The 5000-nt window shown below is 40.7% G+C and overlaps 1 long non-coding RNA gene across 1 annotated transcript in view; it reads right to left on the reverse strand.

The window, feature by feature from the left end:
* Nucleotides 1–5000, reverse strand: part of LOC124395068 — a 7170-nt gene that overhangs the window by 300 nt on the left and 1870 nt on the right. Inside the window, exons 2-3 of the long non-coding RNA XR_006927598.1 lie at nucleotides 809–962; nucleotides 1–43 (exon numbers count right to left, since the gene is read on the reverse strand). The exon at nucleotides 1–43 is cut by the window's left edge and continues 300 nt beyond it. This is a non-coding gene — a long non-coding RNA (uncharacterized LOC124395068). The remainder of the gene's footprint in view (nucleotides 44–808; nucleotides 963–5000) is intronic.

The following is a 5000-nucleotide window of genomic DNA, read 5'->3' on the forward strand; positions in this document are numbered from 1 at the left end:
GAACGTCACTTCACTTCAGCTGCTTCTTCTCACCATCAGATTTCTGTAAAAAATGATAAAAAAGTGCTGTGTAAATCACACCAGACTGAAAGGAGGATTTGGATTGGTTTGTTGAGTTGGTTACTATAGAAACCAGACAAGCATTGGACTAAACACACCAAACATTTATGACTCAGTCACTTCAATCATTCACTTCATTTACTTTCTCTCTCATGTGGCACTTCTGTCTGTCTGTCTGTCTGTCTGTCTGTCTGTCTGTCTGCCTTCATTCTGTCTGTCTGTCTGTCTGTCTGTCTGTCTGTCTGTCTGTCTGTCTGCTTCACTTTCTCTGACCCTTTTCTCTCTCTCTCTCTCTCTCTCTCTCTCTCTCTCTCTCTCTCTCTCTCTATATATATATATATATATATATATATATATATATATATATATATATATATCGCTCTCTGTCTGTCTTTCTCTGTCACTCACTGTCTCTCTGCCATCTGTCTTTCTCATGTTTGTGTGTGTGTGTGTGTAATATCCCTCTCTCTACAGGGGTCTGGTGGCGCAAAGACTCATAACACTTTAATTACAGCTAGTAAAAATTACGAGCAGGAACTGAATGTGTGTGTGTGTGTGAACCCTGCAGGTTGCCATTAATTGCCTGGTATTTTAATTCCAGTCCAAGAAACTTTCACAAAGAGAGAGAGAGAGAGAGAGAGAGAGACTTTCAGATGACCACTTAATCAATTGAGAGTCATTAGTGTAAGTGGGACACACACACACACACACACACACACACACACACACACATAAGCAACTGAGTTACCTGAGCATTTCTTCATAATGCAGATGATTCTCTCTGTCTCTCCGCCCTGCTCGGTCGTTATGGTGATGTGGGCTCGTTAGTGCGCCGCCGCCGGACCGATGGATAAATGCATGTGTTTATCTTTGTTTATCGATATTTGCATAAACCTTTTTTCCTGAAACATATTGTTTAATTAAGCAGAGAGCCAGAAAGCTCACACCTCAATCAATTTCTCTCTCTTTCTCTCTCTCTCTCTCTCTCTCTCTCTCTCTCACACACACACACACACACACACACACACACACACACACACACACACACAGACACACAAACAAATGAAGTGGGTGTTAATAAAACATAAACCTCTGAAAACACACCGGCACACACACATTAATACACACACATTTCATTTGAGACTTTTCTTTCCCAGTGTGAATGATGTTATTCTTTCAGTTTGCTCTTCGCTTTGTTTCTGTTCCTTATTAATCACCTCCTGCAATTTATTTCTGCACTTCAGGAACACTGACTCACTGCCTGAGACACACACGAGTCAGTCTCGTCATGACTCAAACACTCACTGTGTCCGTCATCTGGTGTCTGTCTCATTTAGGACAAACATCCACACACACACACACACACACACACACACACACACACACACACACACACACACACACACACACCATCTGTAGCTATTTGGCTTTTGATTTACTACCACTTGAGACCACATATCTATTTATTGTTTTCTTCTTCTCTCTAACACACACACACACACACACACACACACACACACACACACACACACACACACACACACACAGGAAGAAGGCTAGTTCTGACACAGAGTGTTATCTAATTGCATTAACACTAAGCTAATTAGCAGAATGGTGCTGAAACTCTCACTCACCCGACCAGCCGCTGGTTAATATTATAATGGACCTGCGTCCCAGGGGGGCCATTACTTACGACCACACAGACACACACACACACACACACACACACACACACACACACACACACACACACACACACACAGCGAACACGAGTGTAACATAATTCACCTGCCGTGTCTTTACACACATAAATCATGGCTATAAGATGGACGTGTGGTGTGAAAGGGCAGGATCTGATCAATACACTGATTCTTTCACATGTAACAGTTGATTTGTGTTCAGTTTCCCCACCATACAGAGACGTGACTCTACAGAGACCTGACTCTACAGAGACATGACGTGACTCTACAGAGACATGACATGACTCTACAGAGACCTGACTCTACAGAGACATGACGTGACTCTACAGAGACCTGACTCTACAGAGACATGACGTGACTCTACAGAGACCTGACTCTACAGAGACATGACGTGACTCTACAGAGACGTGACTCTACAGAGACCTGACTCTACAGAGACATGACGTGACTCTACAGAGACATGACGTGACTCTACAGAGACGTGACTCTACAGAGACGTGACTCTACAGTGACGTGACTCCACAGAGGCGTGACTCTACAGTGACTTGTTTCTACAGTGTCTTGACATGACTACAGTGACATTATTCTACAGCGATGTGACTCTACAGTGAGATGATTCCACAGTAACGTGACTAAACAGAGACGTGACCCTACAGTGAGATAATTCCACAGCGATGTGACTCTACAGTGAGATCATTCCACAGCGATGTGACTCTACAGTGAGATAATTCCACAGCGATGTGACTCTACAGTGAGATAATTCCACAGCGATGTGACTCTACAGTGAGATAATTCCACAGCGATGTGACTCTACAGCAATGTGACTCTACAGTGAGATGATTCCACAGTAAAGTGACTAAACAGAGATGTGACCCTACAGCGATGTGACTCTACAGTGAGATAATTCCACAGCGATGTGACTCTACAGTGAGATAATTCCACAGCGATGTGACTCTACAGTGAGATAATTCCACAGCGATGTGACTCTACAGTGAGATAATTCCACAGCGATGTGACTCTACAGTAAGATGATTCTACAGCAATGTGACTCTACAGTGAGATGATTCTACAGCGATGTGACTCTACAGTGAGATAATTCTACAGCGATGTGACTCTACAGTGAGATGATTCTACAGCGATGTGATTCTACAGCGATGTGACTCTACAGTGAGATGATTCCACAGTGACGTGACTCAACAGAGACGTGCCTCTACAGCAATGTGACTCTACAGTGAGATAATTCCACAGCGATGTGACTCTACAGTGAGATAATTCCACAGCGATGTGACTCTACAGTGAGATAATTCCACAGCGATGTGACTCTACAGTAAGATGATTCTACAGCAATGTGACTCTACAGTGAGATGATTCTACAGCGATGTGACTCTACAGTGAGATAATTCTACAGCGATGTGACTCTACAGTGAGATGATTCTACAGCGATGTGATTCTACAGCGATGTGACTCTACAGTGAGATGATTCCACAGTGACGTGACTCAACAGAGACGTGCCTCTACAGCAATGTGGCTCCACAGAGATACACATTATTTTTAGGAAGAACCCTGTGATAAACAATCGCCAACAGTAGTTCAGTAATTACAAGAACTTGTTGTGAGCATGGTGTTCCTCAGAGTGTTTGGTTTTTTTATGAAATTGTGTTTTCGTGAGGCTCTTTTTCCTGGTGTAAGTCTCACACACAGCTCAAGGTTGATTGTGTTAGTGGTTTGAAGCGACTGATTTAATTCCGGTGATGTCCCACATGGCTTCCACTCCGAGACGCTTTTAATCATGTTTGCAGTGTGTTTCAGTTGTTCATTATCATTCTGAAATCAAGATCATTTTCCCAAAGGTGCAATGTGATGAAGCAGAATCGGTTCATATTCCACACTACTGTGGGAAATGACTCACTGAGATTTACAACATCCTGAAGATATTCTAAAGATCTAAGATGTGAACTTGAATGGTATGTTTTCACCTCACCATTCTGGTGTGGAACTACACCACATCTTCTTTAGTCCAGACCGTCTTCACTGACGTGTATCAGGAACTTCACTCTCTCATTGTCCCGTATAGTTTGGATTTACGTTCACTATTAGTTTTTTATTTCAATTGTAGATTATATATTTCTTTTAATTGGCTATGGGTTCACTACTATCATCTAATCAGCTGATTCTGCACTCTGATTGGTCAGAAGGTGGTGATTAGTTCTCTAGAACGGCGGTAGGTTTATATTAATGTGCTGGCTCTGATAGGTTACCATTTCCATAGTAACGCCGCGATCACAGAACTGTGCATGAAATTGTGAGGTTAGAACATTAGAAACAGACTTTAGATGGGAAAAGCAGCCTAAGAGTTTTAGTGGTGGTCTGTAATGTCCTGAAAGCTCTGCTCCTTTTTATTTATGCAGAAAATCATTTTCGAGCTGAAACGTACCCTCTCACATTTGATGTGTGTGAGATGTTTGGTGCCAGATGCTGAGCAAGCGTTTAATCATATTTCTTCCCGTCCTTTAGGTACTGAGAGCTTTTTGGTCGTTCACTGTGTTTATTCTTTCCTTCAGACTTCTTTTTTCTGCACATCAGAGCATCAGATGGTGAAAGTGCACTTTGTTGAGCTGTTGCTTGGTGACACAAACCTTCTTGTTGATAGAAACCTATGACTGTGCGTCATTTTCAAACCACTTTGCAAGATTACTACATGATACAACAATGTACGTGCTAATTTCCTTTTGCTAATTAAAGGTGGTGGATTGTGAACCTGAGCTCCTCAAGCCTTCTGACATCTATATCCTTTAGGAAAATGTCCTCAATTATTTATGCACACTTCTTCCTTTTCTTCTTCTTCTTCTTCTTACTATTATATAGCCAATACATGGACCTACAAAATATGAGATTCCTTATAAAGATGATTTATTATTATTATTATTATTATTATTATTTATAATGTTTCTTTATAAATATTATAATCTCATGATTAGTTTATGAGATGTAATCTGCAGTGTGGGATTATATTATTATTACTAGTATATTTTACAAGATTTATAATTCATGTAAAATAAAATATGAAAACTACAGACAAACTGATTCTGAAAATGATAAAAAGATATCGTGCAAAAACAATATCTACGATTTAAACATAGAAATATAATATTTTGGAGTAAGAAATAAAGAACCACTTGAAAGGTGAAATGACGTTTCGGAGAAAACACCCTTTATTTATGCATAGATAGATAAGAAAGA

The sequence above is a fragment of the Silurus meridionalis genome, chromosome 12 (assembly GCF_014805685.1).
Source record: "Silurus meridionalis isolate SWU-2019-XX chromosome 12, ASM1480568v1, whole genome shotgun sequence".
Classification (NCBI taxonomy): domain Eukaryota; kingdom Metazoa; phylum Chordata; class Actinopteri; order Siluriformes; family Siluridae; genus Silurus; species Silurus meridionalis.